This window comes from Muntiacus reevesi, chromosome 2, assembly GCF_963930625.1.
Source record: "Muntiacus reevesi chromosome 2, mMunRee1.1, whole genome shotgun sequence".
Taxonomy (NCBI): domain Eukaryota; kingdom Metazoa; phylum Chordata; class Mammalia; order Artiodactyla; family Cervidae; genus Muntiacus; species Muntiacus reevesi.
The window spans coordinates 228527223-228553444 of record NC_089250.1 but is presented as its reverse complement, the minus strand read 5'-3'; the positions used below and the strand labels follow the sequence as shown (position 1 = coordinate 228553444).

At 40.1% G+C, this 26222-nt stretch overlaps 1 non-coding gene and 1 pseudogene across 1 annotated transcript; one reads left to right on the top strand and one right to left on the bottom strand.

The window, feature by feature from the left end:
- Nucleotides 1–1632: 1632 nt before the first annotated feature.
- LOC136158657 (programmed cell death protein 6 pseudogene) lies at nucleotides 1633–2819 on the bottom strand (annotated as a pseudogene).
- Nucleotides 2820–10395: 7576 nt separating this feature from the next.
- On the top strand, nucleotides 10396–10524 carry LOC136162342 (small nucleolar RNA SNORA11). Its single transcript, XR_010662142.1, has one exon. It is a non-coding gene; the product is annotated as a small nucleolar RNA SNORA11 (small nucleolar RNA).
- Nucleotides 10525–26222: the final 15698 nt, after the last annotated feature.

Here is a 26222-nt window from a genome sequence, read left to right as displayed (position 1 = left end):
CGCCCTCTCTGAGCGAGAGCTCCCGCTCTCACCCGTCAGAGCCTGGGTCTGGCTAGCCTGGGCCTGGCGGGCTGAGGCTGGGCGGCTGAGGTACGGAGGGGCGGAGCCCGAGCCGCTGCTGCCGCCGCTCCCTTCGGAAAAAAGCTTGTCTGCAACTTGAGCCAAGAAAGTGAAGATGGCCACCAAATCATGCCCCGAGTGAGACCAACAGGTGCGCGCCGGGAGCCGGGCACCGAACACGCGGGCCAGCGGAGCGGGTGCGCGCGGGCAAGTGGCCGTTGCCCGTGGCCGTTGGCTGTGGAGAGGCCGCCTCGCCGGGGTCCCGGCGGCCGAGCGAGTGGGCCAGCTCTCGGGCTCTGTGGCCACCGCGGGATCCCCGAACCGGCTCGGCCGAGCCGAGGGGTTGCCGGGGAAGCGCCCGGAGCCGCAGCCCGGCCGGTGTCCACCTGGCGGCGGTCAGATGGGCGAGTGTCTTGCCCTGTGGCTGGGCTGCGTGATAGGGGGCGTGGGTTTATCCTGAGCCGACGGGGCGACCTGTCCGGAGCCTCCCCGAGTGGCCTGTCCGGCTCCGGTGACAGCGGCAGGAGTGTAGGGCAGCGGCCCATGTGGACGAGAACGGTCCCTCAGCCCCCTGCTGCCCCGACGGGAGTGCCTGAGTCCTAAGTCAGGGCTCCTGGCTCCCAAATCCCCCTCCTGCCAGTCAGGGTTGCTTTGTTTCCATTTCAGATGTGTATGGTGGACCCCCCAAACTGTCGTGTCCCCCCCCCCCCCGCCCCGCCACCTGGGCGGATGCTTAAATGTGACAGTAAGGTCTGCAGTGTAATGATGCTTTCCTTTTAGACTTAAGTATTTAATGATCTATATGCTTTTAAATAATTTGCATAATACCAATAGTCATTAATTTGGTCTAGTTTTTAGTAGAACACTTTAAAATACTAAGTCCCCATTAAAATCCTATTTTTCTGAGTTCTCTCCTCTATAATGTTGCATATTCTTCTAACTTTTTAAGAGATGAGTTTGCCTTACTTATGTGGTTTCTTGAACTTTCAATATCTGCTTTCTAAACTAAATTCATTAGGTCATGAAGTGGTTTTATGATCGCTGTTGATCTGGGGATCAGATTGACATTTAAAAACTCTCAGTTATGAAAATAAACACTGCATGTGGTGAGAACAGCATCAGAATTGTGGTCAGTAAGGATCCTCACAGCATTCCTGAGGTTTTCTCTGCTTCCCTAAATGACAGCCCAGGTGTAAAGAAGAGGAAAAAAAAAGCTCATGCCAGTGGTTGCAAGTTATCATGGCTTGGTAATTTCATGTTTTTTAGCCCATGAGCAAGGCCTTAACTTCCAAGGTTTTGCAGAGAATGGAATGAATATACTGCATTTAGGGAAGCCTGAAGCTGTGGCTTCTCACCAGGAGCCTTCCAGTCCAGATGCCAACAAAGGGTCAGTTTTACTTTAAGCAGCATTGCTTAGTAACACTGCTGCCATTCCATCTTTATTGGGTTGACAGGGTCAGAGTGACAGAAAGGTGACCAAAGGTATTTTTTTCTAATGATGGAGTTTTGTTTACCCTTTACTAATGTGTCATACATAACCCAATGGAAAAAAAATTTTTTTTTTAAACTTGGATTTGTATTTCCAAAGTTTTACCAAATGTAAACCAACTCCTGTCACAGAGGATGGACAAATCTTGGGACTCCCATGACCAGGGCCAGGGGACACCCCAGGTTGCTGGACGCCTCGGAGCTCCAGGTGAGTGCAGCTGAGACAGACGGGCACAAGGATACGTGTGCTTTATTGCTTATGCTGCACAGTGAATACAGTAAACCCCCTTTAAAAAGTAAGGCACGTGAGTGGCCTTCTGTGCAAGTTCCATATTATTTAAAGTTCCTATTGGCTAATAAAGCATTTCCACTCTAGAACTAGAGCTATCTAAAAAAGCACATGATAAGCTTTTTGCAAGCAGAATACCTGAAACATTATTATGTTACCTCATGGCACAATTAAACAGCCTCATATCAAACGTCTGTATCTAAGGAAAGATATAACTATTGTTACAAGTGGGAAACGTTAACCAGCTTATCCACATATATACAGTTGGGTCCCCAAATAGTAGTTATACAAAATTTAAAGAAAGAACAGTATCTAACTGCATTGGTGTCTGTTTCATTAAAGGTAAGAGATTTGGCATTTTCAGTCTTTTTTTTTTTCCCATAAGTCATGCTGGTATTTGCAGAAAGGCAGGGTCATACGATGCTGAAGACCATGGACAGATACTGTTCATATGACACTTGGATCCAGCCGTCCTGGTCTGTATCGTAGCGTCTGAATATATCTGTCAACCTCTGCAGCACAATGCAGCCCTGGATGAAGTCGTCGAAGGCAATCTGCCTTCGGCCTTGTCGGTCAAACTTCCGAATGAGGATGTCGTGAAACTGGTCAGAGAGCCGGTACCCGAAACCTGAGAGGGCTTGCTTGAGCTCGTTCTTGTCGATCATGCCCGAGTTGTCTCTGTCGTACGTGCGGAAGACGTTCTGCCAGTCCGTGATGTACTTCCAGACACCAGTGAACTCACTGAAGTTCGCGCCAGCCTTGTTCTCTCTGTCAAACATGGATATGATCGATCTGACAGTCACTGGATTAAATGGAGTCCAGGTGCCATTGGACAGTGCTTGCTGAAGCTCGTCGTCAGATATCACACCGCTCCTGTCCTTATCAACCCTCTGGAAGACGTTCCACAGGAAGCTCTGGTCCGGCAGCGCGGCGCCCGCGGCAGGGCCGGCGCCGGGCCCGGGCGGTACGGGTAGGCGGCCATGGGCCGAGGAGCGGCGGGGCTGAGGTACTACTGAAAAAAATTTTTTTATTGACTCCTACGAACAAAGCTAGTGGAGGTGATGAAATTCCAGTTGAGCTATTTGAAATCCTGAAAGATGATGCTGTGAAAGTGCTGCACTTATATGCCAGCAAATTTGAAAAACTCAGCAGTGGCCACAGGACTGGAAAAGGGCAGTTTTCATTCCAATCCCAAAGAAAGGCAATGCTAAAGAATGCTCAAACTACTGCACAATTGCACTCAGCTCACACGCTAGTAAAGTAATGCTCAAAATTCTCCAAGCCAGGCTTCAGCAATACGTGAACCGTGAACTTCCAGATGTTCAAGCTGGTTTTAGAAAAGGCAGAGGAACCAGAGATCAAATTGCCAATATCCACTGGATCATCAAAAAAGCAAGACAGTTCCAGAAAAACATCTATTTCTGCTTTATTGACTATGCCAAAGCCTTTGACTGTGTGGATCACCACAAACTGTGGAAAATTCTGAAAGAGATGGGAATACCAGACCACCTGACCTGCCTCTTGAGAAATCTGTATGCAGGTCAGGAAGCAACAGTTAGAACTCGACATGGACCAACAGACTGGTTCCAAACAGGAAAAGGAGTATGCCAAGGCTGTATGTTGTCACCCTGCTTATTTAACTTATATGCAGAGTACATCATGAAAAACTCTGGGCTGGAAGAAGCACAAGCTGGAATCAAGGTTGCCGGGAGAAATATCAATAACCTCAGATGTGCAGATGACACTACCCTTATGGCAGAAAGTGAAGAGGAACTAAAAAGCCTCTTTTTTTTTTTTTTTTGATAGGGCCAAGTCTGTTTTACTTTTTGACAACCGGTTTTATATCCTTTCACAGAACGTTTTCAAGGTACAAGATGCTTACTCATGATTACACAGGATTAGTATTAACATCATTTTGTTTTACTAAAAAGCCTCTTGATGAAAGTGAAAGAGGAGAGTGAAAAAGTTGACTTAAAGCTCAACATTCAGAAAACTAAGATCCTGGCATCTGGTCTCATCACTTCATTAGGAATAGATGGGGAAACAGTGGAAATAGTGTCAGACTATTTTTTTGGGCTCCAAAATCACTGCAGATGGTGATTGCAGCCATGAAATTAAAAGACGCTTACTCCTTGGAAGGAAAGTTATCACCAACCTAAGGTCGCACAGAGTCGGATACGACTGAAGTGACTTAGCAGCAGCAGCAGCAGATAGCATATTAAAAAGCAGAAACATTACTTCACCAACAAAGATCCATCTAGTCAAGGCTATGGTTTTTCCAGTGGTCATGTATGGATGTGAGAGCTGGGCTGTGAAGAAAGCTGAGCACCAAAAATTGATGCTTCTGAACTATGGTGTTGGAGAAGATTCTTGAGAGTCCCTTGGACTGCAGGGAGATCCACCTAGTCCATCCTAAAGGAGATCAGTCCTGGGTGTTCATTGGAAGGACTGATGCTGAAGCCGAAACTCCAATACTTTGGCCACCTCATGTGAAGAGTTGACTCATTGGAAGAGTCCCTGATGCTGGGAGGGATTAGGGGCAGGAGGAGAAGGGGATGACAGAGGATGAGATGGCTGGATGGCATTACCGACTCTATGGACATGAGTTTGAGTAAACTCTGGGAGTTGGTGATGGACAGGGAGGCCTGGTGTGCTGGGGTTGCAAAGAGTCTGAGCGACTGAGCGACTGAACTGAGTGACTGAACTGAACTGATATGTATAAAATTTTATTATTTTTAACTAGAAAAAGTAATTCATTTCAAGTTCTCTTAATTAAAACCATTTGTAAGACATCTTTTATGCCAAAATGGAGGCCTTAATATATGTTTCTTTTAAAATTCTTTTTAACTTTCCCTCTGAGCAAGAGAAATTTACTGCTGCTACTTTCTCTCAGCAGTGCTTTATTGTTTTCAATGTATAGATTTTGTACATATTTGTTAAGTTTTTTGTTATGAATTTAATTTTTTGGATGCTACTATAAGTTGAATTATTTTAAAATTTTCATTTTATCAATGTTCATTTATTATATATAGAAATAAAATTGATTTTTTTATTGAAAGATATAAAATTCACCATATAAACATTTTAAAGTATATATATACTTCAATGGCATAATATATTCACAGTATGGTATAACCATCACCACCATCTAGTTCTAGAACATTTTCATCACTTCAAAATGAGACCCTGTTTTCAATTAAGCACTCACTTCCTGATTCATGCTCCCTCTAGTCCCTAGTAACTACGAATTTGCTTTCTGTTTCTGTGGATTTGCCTATTATTGATATTTCATATAAGTGGAGTCATGCAATGTGTCCTTTGATATCTGACTTCTTTCATTTGGTTTATCCATATTGTTCTGTATATCAGTACTTTGTTCTTTTTTATGGCCAAATGACATTCCATTGTGTGGATATATCGCATTTTGTTAATCCATTCAGCAGTTGATGGACATTTTGGTGGTTTACACCTTTTGGTTATTGTGAATAGTGCTGCTGTTAATATTCATGTCTAAATTATGTGTGTGTTTAATATATTCTTTTTAGGACATTACTACTCAAGTTTTGTTTTTTGGCTCCACCGCATGGCTTGTAGGATCTCAATTCCCCAACCAGGGATTGAACCTGGACCATGGCAGTGAAAGTGCTGAATCATTGTGGTTTTGATTTGCAATTCCCTAATAATTAAAGACATTGAACATTTTTTCATGTGTTTCTTGGTCATTTATATATGTTCCTTGGAGAAATATCTATTCAGGTTCGTTGCCCATTTTTTAAAAAAATTAATTTTATTTGTTTTTGGCTGTACAGGCTTGTCTCTAGTTTCAGCAAAGAAGGGCTACTCTTCAGTAGTAGCTTCTACTACTTCTCTTGTAGCTTCTACAGGCTTCTCTTGAGGTGGCTGCTTCTTGTGGAGCACAGGCTCTAGGGTGTATGGGCTTCAGTAGTTGTAGTATGGGGGTCCAGTAGTCGTGATTTCCAGGCTCTGGAGCACAAGCTCAATAGTTGTGGCACACAGGCTTCTTTCCTTTGCGCATGTGGGATCTTTCTAGATCAGGGATCCAACTTGTGTCTCCTGCATTGGCAGGCAGATTCTTTACCACTGAGCCACCAGGGAAGCCCTCATTGCCCATTTTTAATTGACTTGTCAATTGGGTTGTTTTATTTGAGTTTTAAGTGGTTTTGTATATCCTGGATGCTAGACCCTTCAGTTCAGTTCAGTTCAGTTGCTCAGTCATGTCTGACTCTTTGCAACCCCATGGACTATAGCATGCCAGGCTTCCCTGTCCATCACCAACTCCTGTCTATTGAGTCAGTGATGCTATCCAGCCATCTCACCCTCTCTTGTCCCCTTCTCCTCCTGCCTTCAATCTTTTCCAGCATCAGGGTCTTTTCCAAAGAGTCAGTTCTTCGCATCAGGTGGCCAAAGTATTAGAGTTTCAGCTTCAACATCAGTCCTTCCAATGAACATTCAGGACTGATTTCCTTTAGGATGGACTGCTTAGATCTCCTTGCAGTCCAAGGGACTCTTAAAAGAGTCTTCCTCAACACCACAGTTCAAAAGCATCAGTTCTTTGGCGCTTAGCTTTCTTTATGGTCCAACTCTCATATCCATACTTGACTACTGGAAAAACCATAGCTTTGACTAGATGGATCTTTGTTGGCAAAGTAACGTCTCTGCTTTTTAATATGCTGTCTAGGTTGGTCATAGCTTCTCTCTCAAGGAACAAGTGTATATGAATTTCATGGTTGCAGTCACCAACTGCTCTGAGTTTGGAGCCCAAGAAAATAAAGTCTGTCACTGTTTCCATTGTTTCCATATCTATTTGCCATGAAGTGATAGGACCCAATGCCGTGATCATCACTTTTTGATTGTTGAGTTTTAAGCCAGCTTTTTTACTCTTCTCTTTTACTTTCATCAAGAGGCTCTTTAGTTCCTCTTTGCTTTCTGCCATTAGGGTGGTGTCATCTGCATATCTGAGGCTTTTGATGTTTCTCCCAGCAATCTTGATTCCATCTTGTGCCTCATCCAGCCCAGCATTTTGTATGATGTACTCTGCATATAGGCTAAATAAGCTGGGTGACAATATAGAGCTTTACTGTACTCCTTTCATAATTTGGAACCAGTCTGTTCCATGTCTGGTTCTAACTGTTGCTTCTTGACCTGCACACAGATTTCTCAGGAAGCAGGTAAGGTGATCTGGTACTCCCATCTCTTTAAGAATTTTCCACAGTTGTGATCCACACAAAATCTTTAGCGTAAAAGTGGATGTTTTTCTGAATTCTCTTGCTTTTTCTGTGATCCAATGGGTGTTGGCAATTTGATCTCTGGTTCCTCTGCCTTTTCTAAATCCAGCTTGAATATCTGGAAGTTCTCAGTTCACGTACTGTTGAAGCCTCACTTGGAGAATTTTGAGCATTACTTTGCCAGTGTGTGAGATGAGTGCCTTATCAGACATATGATTTGCAAATATTTGCAAAAACCCATTATGTGGGTTGTGTTTTTACTCTCTTGATGGTACCCTTTGATGCACAGAAGTTTTTCATTTTGATGTAGTCCAGTATATCTGTTTTTTCTTTCATTGCTTGTGCTTTTGGTGCCAGAACTAAGAAACTATTGTGTGACCCAACATTATAAAGATTTACCCTTTCTCTCATCTAAGGGTTTTATAGTTTTAGTTGTTATATGTATGTCCTTGATTCATTTTGAGTTAATTTTTGTATATAGTGTGATGTACGAGTTCAGCTTCATTCTGTTATACGTGCATATTTCACTGTTCTAGCACCTTTAGTTGAGACTAGTTTTTCCTCATTGTGTGGTCTTGGCACCATTGTTGAAAGTCAGTTGATGACAGATTAATAGGTTTATTTCTGGACTCTCAACTCTATTCGATTGATTTATATGTCTGTTCTTATTGCCAGCATTACACTCTTTAGTTTTTCTTTTCTTACTGATACACAGGATTCTTTTAAAGACTGTTTAAAAAAATTGATTTACAATGTTGTGTTAGTTTCAGGTATACAGCAAAGTGATTCAGGTGTATGTGTGTGTATATTTATATATCCTTTTTCAGATTTTCCCATTATAGGTTATTGCAAAATACTGAATATAGTCCCTGTGCTATACAGTAGGCCCTTGTTTTTTATTTTACATATAGTTATGTGTATCTGTTAATCCCAAACTTCTCATTTTCCCCCCTTCCCTTTTTGGTAAGCATCAGTTACCAAATTTTGCCCATTGCTTTTTATTTTCTATGTCTGTGAGTTTGTTTCTGTTTTTTTTGGTTTTTTTTTTCCGCTAAGACAGCAAAAGAGATGATTTATTGTACACATTACATTCAGCCACAACTGAGAAGAGAACTAGTCCACAGTTATCACAGGTCCAGGGCAAAGGACCAAAAGGGACGGCTTGGATCCGAGCAAGGTCGGTCTCTCAAAGGTGGTCAAGGCGATCGGAATGGCCATAGATGTTCCAGGTCCACTGAGAAGTTCTAGATAGTAGGCATGCAGTCCACAATTTGTACCAGCGTCCCTGGCCTCTGGCGTCCCTTGTTTCTGCTTCTGTGGCTTCCATGGGTGTACAAGTTTACTTGGACCTCTGCCTCACCTTTCTTCTTTTGCGCTTCAGCCTGCGCATTCACTTCTTCCTCCACTTCGCTCTCATGGCGCAGAGGTTTCTCAAAAGATGGCGCTAAGGCTGAGAGTGTTTCTGTTTTGTAAACAAGTTCATATTGTATTTTTTTTTTTTAAGATTCCACGTATAAGTGGTATCATATAGTATTTGTCTGTCTCTGTCTGATTTACTGTACTTCATATGATAATTTTTAGGTCCATCCATGCTACTGATTATAGCATTATTCCATTCATTTTTAGAAGGAGTAATACCACGTCTTTATCCATTTATCTGTTAATGGATACTTAGGTTGCTTCCGTGTCTTCATTATTGTAAATAGCACAGCTATAAACATAGGGGTACACGTATCTTTTCGAATTACAGTGTTGTTTAGGTATGTATGCCCAGGAATGGGATTGCTGGATCTTATGGTAACTCTAGATTTTGAGGAACCTCCACACTGGTTTCCATTATGTTTACATTCCCATCGAAACTGTAAAAGGGTTCAGTTTTCTCCACATCTTCTCCAGCATTTATTATTTGTAGATTTTTTGATGATGGCCATTCTAACTGGTGTGAGGTGTTACCTCACCATAGTTTTGATTTGTGTTTCTCTAACACTTAGCAATGCTGAGCATCTTTTCAGGTGCCCACTGGCCATCTGTATATCTTCTTTGGAGAAATATCTATTTAGGTCTTTTGCCCATTTACTAATTGAGTTGTTTGTTTTTTTGATATTGAGCTGTAGGAGCTGTTTATGTATTCTGGAAATTAAGCCCTTGTCAGTCACATTATTTGGAAATATTTTCTCCCATTCCATAGGTTGTCTTTTCATTTTGTTTACAGTTTTCTGTGCAAAAGCTTATATATTTGATTAGGCCCCATTTGTTTACTTTTGCTTTTATTTCTATTGCCTTGGAAGACTGATCTAAGAAATGTCAGAGAATATTTTGCATATGTTTTCTTCTAGGAGTTTTATGGTGTCATGTCTTATATTTAAGTCTTTAAGCCATTTTGAGTTTGTGTTTGTGAGGGAGTGTTCTAACTTCATTGATTTACGTGTGACTGTCCCGCTTTCCCAACCCTACTTGCTGAAAAGCCTGTCTTTTCTCCATTGTATATTCTTGTCTCCTTTGTCTAAAATTAATTTTTAAAGACTATTTAAAATTTGAGGTGTAATTAAGGGGGGATGGGCAATATAGGGGTAGGAGATTAAGAACTACAAGCTGTCATGTATAAATAAGCTAAAAGGATATATTGTATAACGGGATATAGCCAGTATTTCATAACTATTGTAAATGGAGTATAACCTTTAAAAATTTTGTATCAATATTTTATTATATACATATAGCATATAACATTGTGCATCAACTATAATTCAGTTTTAGAAATTAAGGTGTAATAGTGTATAATATACATAATTATGATTACATGTTGTTTAGTTGCTAAGTGTGTCCAACTCTTTTGTGACCCTATGGGCTGTAGCCCACCAGGCTCCTCTGTTCATGGGATTTCCAAGGCAAAAAGACTGGAGTGGGTAGCCATTTCCTTCTCCAGGGGATCTTCTTGGCCCAGGGATCAAACCCCTGTCTCCTGCATTGCCAGGTGGATTCTTTACCACTGAGCCACCAGGAAGTCCTATATATTACAAACATAATTATAAATTTAGTATATAATTATGGAGAAAATAATTGTACATGATATGACCAACAAAGACTTAATTTCCAGAATATATAAACAGCTTATCCAACTCAAAAACAAAAAAAGAAGCAACCCGATGAAAAATGGGGAGAAGACCTAAGTAGGTATTTTTTCAAGAAAGACATACAGATGGCCAATAGGCACATGAAAAGTGCTCATAATCACTAATTATTAGAGAGATGCAAATCAAAACTATAATGGGGTACCACCTCACTTTGGTCAGAATGGCCATCAATTAAAAGTCCGAGGTGTGCTCAGAGTAGGGGGCCTGAAGAAATGGCTCCTTTGCTTACAACACACCCAACAGGAATCAGGGTTCATTGTAACAAGAGGCACAAAATTTGTGGCCTTCTATGAACAAGTAACCAACACATGTCCTCCTGTACCTCCACGTGGCTGCTGGGCAGGACCAGTGGGACAGGGCTCAACATTTGAAGGAAAACTACAGTATTTAGTAGGTGAATTTGCCATCTAGAGCCTATTTGGTCCATACATGGGTAGGCCATGAGCGATCTTACAGACATAAAAGCTTTGAACCTCTCTGTTTAAGGAAAAAGAAAGGAAAAAAAAAAAAAAAGATTCTATATGCCATTCTGGAAAAGACAAAACTATGGAGACAATAAAAAGAACAGTGCCAAGAGTTTGAGGGAGTGAAAGGGAGATGAATACACAGATACAGAAGTTTCTATGAGCAGTGAAAATACTTTGAATATTATAATGATGGTTATATGTCATCAAACTTTTGTCCAAATCTGCAGAATGTGGAACACTATTCATTTCATTAAAGTGAAACCTAAATGTGAATTGTGGGCTTTGACTTTGGTGCTATATGTCAATGTAGTTCATCCTTGTTTTTTTTTTTTTTTTTAAAGGTACTACTCTGTTGATATTGGTTATGCATGTGAGAAGAGGCACCGGTGATATGGGGAATTTCTGTACTTTCCTATCAGTTTTGTTGTAAACCTAAAACTTCTTTTAAAAAGTCTCAAAAAAAATTAACACTCAGGATAGAAGTTTTTGGCAAAACTTTTGTTTCACTTTTATAAATATATGTATATTATATATGTGTATGTGTTTGTTGGATTGTGATTTTTTTTAACATCAAAAAAGTTTCTAGGCCACTGTAGTTAAATTATACTGACAAAAGCACAAATTAACCTAAAAAAACCCAAGTCTACAAGTAATAAATGTAAGACAGGGTGTGGAGAAAAGGGAACACTGTTGGCTGGAATGTAAAGTGGTGCAGCCACTGTGGAAAACAGTGTGGCAGTTCCTCAAAAACTAAAAACAGAATTACCATATGATCCAACAATCCCACTCTTCAGCATATAGCCAGATAAAACTATAATTTGAGAAGATACCTGAACCGCTATGTTTATAGTAGCACTATAAACATGGGAGCAACCTAAGTATCCATCAACAGATGAATGGATAAAGAAGATGTGGTGTATCTATACCATGGAATATTACTCATTCTAAAGAAGTATGAAATAATGACATTTGCTGCAACATGGATGGATCTAGGGATTATCATACTAAGTGAAGTAAGTCAGAGAAATACAAACACCATATGATATCACTTGTATGTGGAATCTAAAATACAACACAGATGAACATATCTATGAAACAGAAACAGATTCGCAGACGTAGAGAACAGACTTGCAGTTGCCAACAGGGGTTGTACGGGAGAAGGATCGGGAGTTTGGAATTAGCAGATGCAAACTGGTGTATATATAGTGGATAAACAACAAGGTCTTCATGTGTAGCACAGGGAGCTATATTCAATATGATAAACCATAATAGAAAAGAATGTGAAAAAGAATATATATATATATATATATATATATATATATATATATAACTGAATTACTTTGCTGTACAGTAGAAATTAACATTGTGGATCAACTATAATAAATATTTAAAAAATTGATATAATTGATGTAATGTTATATTAGTTATATGTATTAGTAATAGCAATGGGTTAGTTTCAGGTGTATAATATAATGATTTGATATTTGTATATATTTTGAAATGAACACACAGTAAGACTTTATTTATAGCAGTTTTAGTTTCAACCAAGTTGAGAAGACGGTACAGAGATTTCTTATATACCCTTTGCCCTCCCACGTGCATAGCTTCCTTCATGGTGGCATCTTCCACTAGACTGGTAAATTTGTTAAAATTGATGACTCTACATTGACACATCATTGTCACCTGAAGTCCATAGTTTACATTATTATTCACTCTTGGTGTTGTACATTCTGTGTGTGAATAAATATATAATGACATGTACCATCATTACAATATCACTGAGTATTTTCACTGTCCTAAAAATCCTCTGTGCTTTGCCTATTCATCCCTCCTTCTCCGTGATCCCTGGGAACCACTGATGTGTTTACCATCTCCATAGTTTTGCCTTTTCCAGAATGTCAGATAGTTGGAATCATATAGGGTGTAACCTTTTCAGATTGTCTTCTTTCACTTATTAATATCTATTTAATCTTCCTCCATGTCTTTTCAGGGTTGGATAGCTCTTCTTTTTTAAAAGAATAATATTCCATTTTCTGGAAGTTCCACAGTTTATCCATTTGCTTACTGAGGGACATCTTGGTTGTGTCCAAGTTTTGGCAGTTATGAATTGAGCTGTTTTAAACATTGTGTTCAGGTTTCTGTGCAGATATGTTTTTAACTGTTTAAGGTGAATATCAGGAAGCATAATTTCTGGACTGTAAGATAAGAGTGTGTTTAGATGTGTAAGAAATTGCTGAACTGTCTTCTAACGTGGCTGTAGCATTTTACATTCACACCAACAATGAATGAGTGTTCTCATAGCTTTACATCCTTGTCAGCCTTTGGTGTTGTCAGTGTTCCAGATTCTGGCTATTCTAATAGATGTGTACTGGAGTCTTGGGATGGGGAATACATGTAAATCCATGGCTGATTCATGTCGATGTATGACAAAAACCACTACAATATTGTAAAGTAATTAGCCTCCAACTAATAAAAATAAATGGAAAAAAAGAAAATAAAAAAAAAAGAAAAAAGCTACATGAAATTCCAGCTGAGCTATTTAAAATCTAAAAGACGATGGTGTGGAAGCGCTTCACTCAATATGTCAACAGATTTGGAAAACTCAGCAGTGGCCACAGGACTGGAAGAGATCAAGTTTTCATTCCAGTCCCAAAGAAGGGCAATGCCAAAGAATGTTCAAACTACCGTACAATTGTGTTCACTTCACACGGTAGCAAGGTTATGCTCAAAATCCTTCAAGTTAGGCTTCAGCAGTACCTGAACTGAGAACTTCCAAATGTACAAGATGGGCTTCAAAGAGACAGAGAGACCAGAGGTCAAATTGCCAGCGTTTGTTGGGTCATGGAGAAGCAAGGGAGTTCCAAAAAAACATCTGCTTATGCTTCATGGACTATGCTAAAAACTTTGACCATGTGAATCTCAACAAACTGTGGAAAATTCTTAGAGATGGGAGTACCAGATCGTGAGAAACTGTATGTGGGAAACTGTGTCGTGAGAAACTGTATGTGGGTCAAGAAGCAACTGGACATGGAACAACTGACTGGTTCAAAATTGGGAAAGGAATACAAGGCTGTATATTATCACCCTGCTTATTTAACTTATGTTATTTAACGTACAGAGTACGCCATGCAAAATGCTGGGCTGGATAAATCACTAGCTGGAATCACGATTACTGGGGGAAATAAGAACAGCCTCATATTTAGGTGATACTACTCTAATGGCAGGAAAGTTATGACCAACCTAGATAGCATATTAAAAAGCAGAGATATTACTTTGCCAACAAAGGTCCGTCTAGTCAAGGCTGTGGTTTTTCCAGTGGTCATGTATGGATGTGAGAGTTGGACTGTGAAGAAAGATGAGCACCGAAGAATTGATGCTTTTGAACTGTGATGTTGGAGAAGACTCTTGAGAGTCCCTTGGACTGCAAGGAGATCCAACCAGTCCATCCTAAAGGAGATCAGTCCTGGATGTTCATTGGAAGAACTGATGCTGAAGCTGAAACTCCAGTACTTGACCACCTGATGCGAAGGGCTGACTCATTGGAAAAGACCCTGATGCTGAGAGGGATTGGGGGCAGGAGGAGAAGGGGACAACAGAGGATGAGATGGCTGGATGGCATCATGAGTTTGAGTAAACTCTATGGACATGAGTTTGAGTAAACTCCAGGAGTTGGTGGTGGACAGGGAGGCCTGGTGTGCTGTGATTCATGGGGTCGCAAAGAGTTGGACACGACTGAGCGACTGAACTGAACTCTAATGGCAGAAAGTGAAGAACTAAAGAGCCTCTTGAGGGTGAAAGAGGAGAGTGAAAAAGCTGACTTAAAACTCAACATTTAAAAAAACTAAGATCATGGTATCCAGTCCCATCACTTCATGGCAAGTAGATGGGGAAAAAGTGGAAACAGTGACAGACACCATGTTCTTGGGCTCCAAAATCACTGTGGATGGTGACTGCAGCCATGAAAGTAAAAAACACTTGCTCCATGTGTAAAGTTGTCTCTTGGGTTGTTGGAAGAGGGTGTTTGCTATGACTAGTGTGTTCTCTTGGCAAAACACTGTTAGGCTTTTCCCTGCTCCATTTTGTACTCCAAGGCCAAACTTGCCTGTTACTCCAGGTCTCTTGATTTCCTACTTTTGCACTCCAATCTCCTATAGTGTAAAGTAGATCTTTTTTTGGTGTTAGTTCTAGAAGGTTTTGTAGGTCTTCACAGAACTGGTCAACTTCAGCTTCTTCAGCAACAGTGGTTGGGGCATAGACTTGAATTACTGTGATGTTGAATGGTTTACTTTAGAAAAAGATCATTCTGTTGTTTTTGAGATGCACCCAAGTACTACATTTTGGACTCTCTTTTGTTGCTTGTGAGGGCTGCTGCATTTCTTGTATGGGATTCTTGCCCACAGTAGTAGATATAATGGTCATCTGAACTAAATTCATCCATTCCCGTCCATTTTAGTTCACTGATAGGTCCTAAGATGTTAATATTCAATCTTGCGTCTCCTGCTTGACCACGTCCAGTTTTCCTTGATTCATGGACCTAACATTTCAGGTTCCTATGCAATATTGTTCTTTACAGCATCAGACTTTACTTTCACCACCAGACACATCCATAGCTAAATATCTTTTCTGCTTTTGTCCAGCCACTTCATTCTTTCTGGAGCTATTAGTAATTGCCCTCTGCTCTTCCTCAGTAGCTTGTTGGGTACCTTCCAACCCATGGGGCTCATCTTCCAGTGTCATACCTTTTGCCTTTTCATACTGTCTCTGGGGTTTTCCAGGCAAAAATACTGGAGTGGATTGCCATTTCCTTCTTCAGTGGACCATGTTTTGTCAGAAAACTCTTCACTATGCCCCATCCATTTGGGGTCCCCTTCACAGCCTGGCTCATAGCTTCATTGAATTATGCAAGCCCCTTTGCCATGATGAGGCTGCAATCCATGAAGGGGACTGGCCCTCTTGGCAGTGTTCAAATAAGCCTAATATCTTTTCAGCTCTTTGAGCTTTTGAAGACAACACATTTCTCATTTACAAATTTTACTTAAGCCTATTTATACTATTACTTACAGATACTTTGAATGGAGACCCTATAACAAAATGCTCTGAAATTTTGTCCAGGTTGAGAAAAACATGCAGTCTCCTTATGTCTTGCTTCTCACATGGTTCACTGAACCCAAGGTAGATAAGGTGCGACAGGGGAAGCTGGAAGGAGACTCGAGGAGCTGTGGGGACTGCAGACGTGTTTATTCTCTCTGGGCAACAGCAGCCAGGTGTCCTCAAATAGTACTGATATACTAAGACAGAACAAAAGTGGTCCATGGTCAAGTGGGTGTGCAGGCACAATGCTCCAGGTGCTTCATAACCATGCAAGGCCAGCAATATTGTTTACAGAACACACGGTAGGAGGGCGTGAGAGAGTGGGCAGGGGAGCCTGACTGATGCCATGTTGTCTAGATGTTTTCCCCACACCTTAGTTCCCCCAAAGACCTCTTCACTGTAGAGGCTTTAGCAACCTCTTCCTTTGCTGCCTAAAGTCTCTCAGCTACCCATTATGGCCATAAATTGTCTGGAAACTTTTGATGCAAGAAGCTGCCCTCCTTGATCCCATGCTATACACCATTAGTAGTAGTTGCTGGCTACATACTGATTTTCCTGGAAAATCTGATAGGTCCTGAGACCATGACCCTGCTTCCTCAGCTGCCTATTATGCCTTAGATCATGGAAGTACTCAGTACATCATCAAGGCCTCCTTCCCAAAACAAAAGCAGTACAGTACCTACAGTATAGTTAAACCTGAGCCTCTGGCATATTCCACCTCCAGGAGGGATTGGTTTCCCTTGTCCTCCGTTCTTTGCTAGATGCCATAGTGCTGGAGGATGTCACCCTTCTGTTGGACCTTTTAGATACTTGGGGAGCGCCTGGGGATCAACTGAGTGAACATTAAAAGGAGTTTGTACAGTTTTGGATGGCATCACAGTTGATGGAGCCCATGGGAAAGCTGTTGCTGTTAATTCCCTAAGCAGGATGTTCCTGATCAAGGGCAGGATCCGAGGGTTGGCACTACTGGCCAAACTTCACACAGTTATCTTAGCACTATATGCTCTACCCAACAGTCAATTCTCTTTCACATTTTTTCTGACTCTTGAGCCATAGCCAATAGTTGGTTGTCTGGTCCTGCCAGTGACAGCAACAACTCCTTACCCAGGGTTGCTCCTTTACGTAAAAAGAATTCTGGGAATCTCTTGCCTTACAAGATACTCAGTATTAACCAAATATTTCTCTGCACGTGCTAAAGCCACAATACAAGACCTCATCAAGACCTTCTTTATCCCTTTTGAAGTTCCAGATATTATCCATAGTGACCAAGGCACTCATTTCACTTCTCAAAATATACAATGCTGAGCTGCTGAACATGGCATTCAGTGGAACTCTCTCCTTTATTACTCTCAAGCTGCCAACCTCATATAGTGCCAAAATGGCTTAATTAAAGAAGTTCACATTCAATTAAGTGAAATGTCACCAGTTAAGTATGAGGAGTGAATTGTAATAAAATGCCTGACTGGTTTTGATACTTGATCGCTAACACTTTTGAAGCCCTAGCACTTCTAGCCATTTCTGTCCTATATCTGGAGAAGTTGATGAGAAAGCTCAGATACTTTCTTCTTTAATGCTGACAGAAAGTTCAAGGCATGTAAGCCACAGCTACTCACATACAGAAACCCTCACCCCAGTCCGTTTCCCTAACTACAGTAAAAACAGGACCACTTTCTTTGCCTTGCTCTCTCAAACCAACTTAGACCTCCTTAGGAGCCTTCCCTGCTCTCCCCAAAAAGACACATTATGAAACCCTTTACATACCTTCCAGGTGCTGAATGGTATCATCAGGGTCAACATCTGAACCAAATTTTGGATAGTAGGTCCTTTCATCTCTGTAGCATGAGCACAGTGGTAGAGAGAGGATTTTTTTCAACAAGTAGTTGTGTAGCAATTGGATAGAACATGCAAAAACTCAAAAAAACTTTTTCCCCACTTGTTTTTGTTATGGTGAGATACATATGACATAAAATTTATCATCTTAACCATTTTAATTAAAACTGTACATTTTAAGTTAAATTTTAAACCATGAAGCTTCTAGAATAATCTCTATTAACATAAGTTAGGCAAATGTTTGTTAATTACACACCAAAAGCATGATCCATAATAGAAAAATTGATAAAATGATAAATTTGACTTTATCAAAATTAAAACTCCTGCTTTTTGAAAGACACTGATAGAGGACTTGTATCCAAAATAAAGGACTCTCAAAGCTCAATAATAAGAACATCTAAAAAACAGGGGCAAAAATTTAAATAGATGTTATACCAAAGTAGACATATAGATGGCAATAAGCACATGAAAAAAATGTTCAACATAATTAGTCATGTGGGATATGCATATTACCATAATGAAACCCCACTACTCTACTAGAATAGCTGAAATTAAACCCTGAACCTACCAAGTCTTGCTGAGGATATTGAGGAACTGAAACTCTCATACACTACTGGTGACCATGTAAAGTAGTACACTTTGGAAAGTAGTCTGGTAGTTTTCTTAGAAAATTAAATACTTACCTACTATATAATCCAGGAGTAGGAAATGACAATCCATTCCAGTATTCTTGCCTGGAAAATTCCATGGACAGAGGAGGTGTGCTCCAGTATCCTTGCCTGGAAAATTCCATGGACAGAGGAGCCTGGCGGGCTACAGCCCTGGCATCGCCAAGAGTTGGACACAACTGAGTGACTGAGTGCACATATAATCCAACCATTAGGCATTTATTCAAGAGGAAAGAAAGTATGTCTGTACAAAGACATGTATTTGCTGTATTCATAGCACTTTGTTTATAATAGCTGCTGCTGCTGCTAAGTCGCTTCAGTCATGTCCGACTCTGTGTGACCCTGTAGACGGCAGCCCACCAGGCTCCCCCATCCCTGGGATTCTCCAGGCAAGAATATTGTAGTGGGTTGCCATTTCCTTCTCCAATGCATGAAAGTGAAAAGTGAAAGTGAAGTCGCTTAGTTGTGTCCGACCCCGAGTGACCCCATGTACTGAAGCCCACCAGGCTCCTCCATCCATGGGATTTTCCAGGCAAGAGTACTGGAGTGTGTTGCCATTGCTTTCTCCTTGTAATAGCTAAAAACTGGAAATAGTCCATATGTACATCAGCAAGTTGATGGATAAACAAATGATGATATATCCTTACATGGAATAGTATTTACCAATGAACTTATTACATGGAACACCATGGACAAATCTCAAAATAGTTATTCTGAGTGAAAGAGGCTAAACAAAAAAAAGAGCATGTACTTATGATTCCATTTATATATAACTTTAGAAAATTCAAACTAATCTATAGTGCAGAAAGCTGGTCAGTATTTACCTGGGGATGTCCTGAGGTGACCATGTATGATAAAAAGTAGAGCTAGTGAATTAACCAATTTATAAATATCTTTGTTATAATTGATTAAAGAAACAGCATCTTGGACATGGAATTGTTAAACCATGTCTGAGAAATATATGTCAGGACTTGTTCATTTAGTTTGGCAGCAGAAGGGCAGAAGGAAGTATAAAGGGAGAGATGTATGTGGATGTGTTCATGTTTATATTTTACTGAAAACCACTGATATGTGTGCATCTCTTGGCTGTACTATAGGAATGCATTTTTAAGTAATTCAGTGGAAACACCTGTTTGCTAATACTTGAATAATGTATTAGATTGGATAATGAAGCATCTTAGAAGCATTATACTTTATGTACTCTGTTGCTTTATGTACTCTGTCTCATTTTTAACTGAACATTAAAGGAATGCAGTATGTTAATGCTAATTCTGCCAATATCTTTATCTAGAGACCTGTTGTCATTTTTGTCTTTTCTGAAATTTTTGTCACCAGAAGTCAGTAAATGCAGGATTACAATTTTTTCCTTCCAGATTGAGTTGATGTAGTGTAATCTTGGTTATCAAAATACTCATAGCTTTGGGATTTTGAAATGATAAATATTCATGATGTGTGAAACAGCATGATACATAACTATAGGATCTTAATTACATGAAAATGGATGCTTAGTTGTGAAAATACACAGTGAGACCTGGAAGGACATGTCAAATGGTAAACTGCTTGTGATTATGAATGACTTTGTTTTTTGCTTCTTGTGTCTTTTGATTTCCTATTATGCGCATGTTACTTTTAAGAAATAAATGTTATTTTAAAAACTTTTGGAAAAGGGAAGGGCAGGAGGGGAGGTTACAAACGGACACGAGGAAACTTTTGGGGATGATAGATATATTCACTGTCTTGATTGTGATAGCTTCATGGGCATATACACAATGTCAAAACATATCAAACTGTACATTTTAAATGTATGTATTTTATCGTATGTCTTTTATACCTTAGTGAAGTTGTTAAAGTGATATATATATATATTTTCACTTAAAAAATGTGTAAAAATAGAGGCTGGCAGGAAGACTGTGGAGCAGCTGGAAGCTCGCCTGACTCCCAGGACTGCCTCCATCATCATTCAGCACTCTCATCTTGAACTGTAAACTCTTTCCTGGAAGAAGATCAAGTCTTCAGAGAGAATAAGATGGCAGAGGAGTAGGTGGACGTGTAGTACATCTCTCTCCACAGATATATCAGGACTACACCTTCAGGCACAGAAGTGCATGCAGAACACCAGCTGAGAGCGGACAGGAATACCTGGCCAGTGGGAAAGAATATATAGAACCACGCAAAACTCAGTAAGATGAAGGAACTAGGGGGGAAAAACAGGAGTGGTGGTAGGACTGGACCTGCCCTCAGTGGGTGGGGAAACTGAAGCAAGGGTCTGATCCCCACAACAGGGCAATTGTCTGAGTCAGAGAAGAAACATTTAAGGCTGAGAGTGAAACAGCTGATCTGTGGCAGCCTAGATTGAATGAGAATCAGAGTCCTTGCTGCAGCCATAGATACCCCAGACAGGAATGCTGGTCCCCTGGAAGGTGCAGCAGCTGGGAGCTGGAGTTTAGGGATTGTGGAGCAATCCCAGGGTGAAAGTTGCTGTTAACTGTGGAGAGACAGGTTGAGGGGATGTGAGGGAGGAGATCGTGGTGGGAAATGCTGGTGGAGGAAAGCCGGGCAGCCATGGAAGCAAGGGGGTACTGCTGAGTCACTGTAGGGGGTGGAGCCATCACCATAGCCTCTCTCTCCCTGCATGCCAGCATCAGTAGCTGAACAGTAGAGAAGCTGGCCCACCAAACACCTGATACACTGAACTACAGAGTAGATCCCACCCAGGGTGCCCCTTTAAGTGCCTGACACACCGATCTACAGAGTAGGACCCCAGACAGGGGGACCCCCTCTATGTGCCTGATGCCCCGAACTACAGAGAAGGACCCCAGGCAAGGGAGCCCTAAGTGCCTGAACGGGCGGAGCTACGGAGAAAGACTGGCAAAGAGGCCTTCTGGTTGCCAGCTAAAAGAGGCTCGAAGAAAGGCTCTAAGAGGGCCATAACTCCTGCTGCAGATGCAGTCCGTGTCCCTGCACACTTGGTGTTCCCAGGGTCCCCGCAAGCCAAGCAGCTGCACCACCTTCATGCTCAGCTCTCACTGGGGCAGAGCTGCCACAGGCAAAAAAAGTCTTTCGACACAGGGTCGCTTCAGTTGTATCTGACTCTTTGCAACCCTGTAGACTGTGGCCTTCCAGGCTTCTCTGTCAGAGAGAGGTATCCCCAGGCAAGAATACTGGAGCATATTGGCCAATACTGGTTGCTATACCCTTCTAGAGCGTTATATTTCCTGTTGCCTTAGCTGCCAACCCCCCTGAGTACCTGGTGCTGCCAGAACCCCTGTGACCCAAGCAACTGCACCACCTGGCCCTCACAGGGGCAAACCCAAGCCCTCCAGGGCAGCCTCAGGTGCAAATCTCCAGTGGATGACCCACATGTAGAAGTGGAAATAAAACCACAATTGAAACCCAAGGGCGGTGTGGCTAAGGAAGAAGACCCAAAACCTCCCCACCAACTGTACAAGCTGCAAATTAAATCCACATGATCAGCTAGGCAGACTCTGTCAATGGAATATATAAAATGTCATTGACAGCTCCCACAAAAGAAAACGCACTAGTTCTGATGGCTGTGGACATTGAAGGCAAAAACACAGAGGAGTAGGACCAGATTAGAATCTGAGCTGCCCCCATAGCAGGTCCAGAGATCTGCAGAGTGTTGGAGGGCGTTCTAGGGGGGTGAGGTGGACTGTGACTCCCGGCGAGTGTGACTCTGACAGCAGTGACTCAAGAAAAACATTTATTATTCTTATTTTTTGACTTGTTCTATAGATACTTTTGGATTATTTTTTCTTTTTCTTTTTCTCCTTCCCCCCCACCTCCCCTGTTGTAGTTGTTGGTTTAATTGGCACTAAGAAATCCAATTAAGCTTTTGAGCTTTTTTTTTCTCAGTCACATTTTTTTAATTGTTTTCATAATCCTCTGCCTCTATGTTGGGCTCTTGCGACTCTGTGGAGTTTTCCTTTTTTTCTCCCCCCTTCGTTAATTTTAATTTTCAATTTTTTTACCTATTATTTTTTTTCTACATTTATTCCTTTGTTTGCTTTTCCTACTGTTCTCTTCTCCTTGCAGTTAACCTTTAATGTATAGTAACCTTTATCTACCTCTATTTAACTTTGCGTATCTGTTCTTTCTTTTCTTTCTCTCCTTTCCTCTTAAGATATTTGTTAGTTTTATTTTCATTGCTTTATTCTCCAATTGGCACATTGCTTTACTCTTGTTTTCCAGTTTGTGCTTTAATTCGTTTTGTTCTAGTAGATATAATTTTTGGTTTCCTTTGTTTGCCAGGTCAATCTATTGTACTTTATTTTTATTGCACTGTTTTGATTTTGCTTATGGGTGTATATGTGTATATTCAGTCACACTTTGTGTTGTTGTTATAAAACTGTGTCTCTACATTAGACTTTTGCAGGTCTGTGTTTTCCTCCCCCCCCCCCCTTTTTCTCTCTTCTTCCTTTTTTTTCTTTTCTCTTTTTTATGACTTTAATTTTTAATTTTTTTAAACCTATTATATTTTTTCTACATTTATTCCTTTGTTTGCCTTTCCTACTGTATTTTCCCCTTGCAGGTAATCTTTAATGTATATAAGTCTTCTTCATCTACCACTAGTTAACTTTGCATATCTATTCTTTCTTTCTTTTCTTTCTTTCCCTTCCTCTCAACATATTTGTTAGTTTGTTTTCATTGCTTTATTCCACACTTGGCACCTTACTTTAGTTTTATTTTCCAATTTGTGCTTTAGTTAGTTTTGTTCTTAAGTGGTAAATAAAATTTTTTATTTCCTTTGTTCGCTGGGTCAATCTACTGTATTTTTGTTGGACTGTTTTGACTTCGCTCATGGGTGTATATGTATATGTGTTTATTCCATTATTTTTATTGTTATTTGCCTGATTTTGTAACTGCCATTTGTCTGGGATTCATTTTTGGTTTCTCATTTTTGTATATTTGTTTTAATCTCAATAATGCCATAACAAACCACTTGTGGAATCTTTGTTCCTGACCAGAGATCAAGCCCTGACCTTTGGAGTGGGAGCACTGACTCCAAGACCCGAGACTACCAGAGAACTAACCCTAGGGAGTACCAAATAGTGAGAACTCACACAAAGGAAACCACATGAATACAAGACTGGGCATTACTCAACCACCAGTAGAACCCTGTGCAGGATGCCTCATCTAAACCACAAACAAAGCAAAAATACAAACCCAGTCATTAGCAGACAGGATTATCACCTCACTCAGCCTTGCCCATCAGAGAAAAAATAAACAAACAAACAAAAACTCAGCACAAATCTCTCTATATGAAGCTCACACAAACCACTGGACCAACCTTAGGAGGGCAGAAACCAAAAGGAAAAAAGAATTCAACCTTCTTGAAGAAAAGAATTCAACTTTCCTTGAAGCCTGGGAAAAGGAGACCTCAAACACAATAAGTTAAAAAAAAAAAAAAATAATGAAAAGGCAGAGAAATGCTGCACAAATGAAGGAACAAACTAGAAACACAGAAGTCCAAATAAATGAAGAGGAAATTGGCAAACTACCTGAAAAAGAATTCAGAATAATGATAGTAAAGATGATCAAAAACCTTGAAAACAAAATGGAGAAAATGCAAGAAGCAATGAACAGAGACCTAGAAGAATTAAAGAGTAAACATACAGAGACAAACAACACAATTACTGAAATGAAAAATACTCTAGAAGGAATCAACAGCAAAATATCTGAAGCAGAAAAACGAATCAGTGAACTGGAAGATAAAATGGTGGAAATAACTTCTGAAGAGCAGAATAAAATAAAAAGAATGAAAAGAAATGAGGACAGTCTCAGAAACCCCTAGGACCATATCAAATGCACCAACATTTGAGTTATAGGGGTCTCAGAAGAAGAAGAGAAAAAGAAAGGGTATGAGAAAATTTTTGAAGAGATTATAGTTGAAAATTTCCACAGCATGGAAAAGGAAACAAGTCAATCAAGGAAAGGAAAAGGCACAGAGTCCCATACAGGATAAACCCAAGGAGAAACACGCCAAGACACATACTGATCAAACTAACAAAAACTAAACAGAAAGAACATTAAAAGCAGCAAGGGAGAAGCAACAAGTAACATACACGGGGAACCCCATATGCTTAACAGTTGATCTTTCAGCAGAAACTCTGCAAGTCAGAAGAGAATGGAAGAATATATCTAAAGTGCTGAAAGGGAAAAATCTACAACCAAGATTACTGTACCCAGCAAGGATCTCATTCAAAATTGATGGATAAATAAGCTTTTCAGACAAGCAGAAGTTAAGAGAATTCAGTACCACCAAATCAGCTTTACAACAAATGTTAAAGGGACTTATATAGTCAAGAAATACAAGAGAAGAAAAAACATCTACAAAATCAACCCCAAACAATTAAGAAAATGGCAATTTCTGGAGTGGGTTGCCATTTCCTTCTCCAGAGGATCTTCCTGACCCGGGGATTGAACCTGGGTCTCCCACATTGTAGGCAGACGTTTTACCATCTGCGCCACCAGAGAAGTCAAGAGAAGAAAAAACATGTGAAAAATCAACCCCAAACAATTAAGAAAATGGCAATAGGAACATATATATCAATAATTACTTGAAATGTAAATGGATTGAATGCTTCAACCAGAAGACATAGACTGACTGAGTGGATACAAAAACAAGACCCGTATATGTGCTGTCTACAAGAAATCCACTTCAGATCTAAAGACACATATAGACTGAAAGTGAGAGGATGGACAAATATATTCCATATAAATGGGAAGCAAAAGAAAGCTGGAGGAGCAATCCTCATATCAGACAAAATAGACCTTTAAATAAAGAAGATTACAAGAGATAAGGACACAACATAATGATCAAGGCATCAATCTAAGAGGAAGCCATAACAATTGTAAATATCTAGGCACCCAACATAGGAGCACCTCAATACATCATAAGACAAACACTAACAGACATAAAAGGAGAAATTGACAGTAACACAAGAATAGTAGGAGACTTTAACACCACACTCACACCAATGGACAGATCATCAAAACAGAAAAATAATAAGGAAACACACGTCTTAAGTGATACATTAGATCAGATGTATCTCATTGATATCTTCAGGACATTCCATCCAAATACAGAAGAATACACCTTCTTCTCAAGTGCACATGGAACATTCTCCAGGCTAGACCATATCTTGGGTCACAAATTGAACCTCAGTAAATTTAAGAAAATTGAAATTGTATCAGGCATCTTCTCTGACCACAATACTATGAGACTAGATACCAATTACAAGAAAAAAAACTGCAAGAAACACAAACACATGGAGATTAAACAACACGTTTCTAAATAACCAACATGTTAGTGAAGAAATCAAAAGGGAAATAAAAAAAAAATTCTAGAAAGAAATGACAATGAAAACATGACAACTCAAAACCTATGGTATGCAACAAAAGCAGTCCTAAGAGGGAAGTTTATAGCAATACAATCCTACCTCAAGAAACAAGAAAAACATTGAATAGAGACCCTAACTTTACACCTAAAACAACTGGAAAAAGAACAAAAACCCCCCAAAATTAGTAGAAGGAAAGAAATCAGAAAGATCCAAGCAGAAATAAATGAAAAAGAAATGAAAGACACAATAGTAAAGATTAATAACTAAAAGCTGGTTCTTTGAGAAGATAAAATTAAAAAACTTTTAGCTGGACTGATCAAGGAAAAAAGAGAAGAATCAAATCAACAAAATTAGAAATGAAAAAGGAGAGGTTACAACAGACAATGCAGAAATGCAAAGGATTATAAGAGACTATTATGAACAACTATATGACAATAAAATGGATAACCTGGAAGAAATGGACAGATTCTTAGAAAAATTCAATCTTCCAAGACTGAACCAGGAAGAAATATAAACTTTGAACAACCCAATCACAAGCACTGAAATTGAAGCCATGATCCAAAATCTCCCAAAAAACAAAAGCCCAGGACC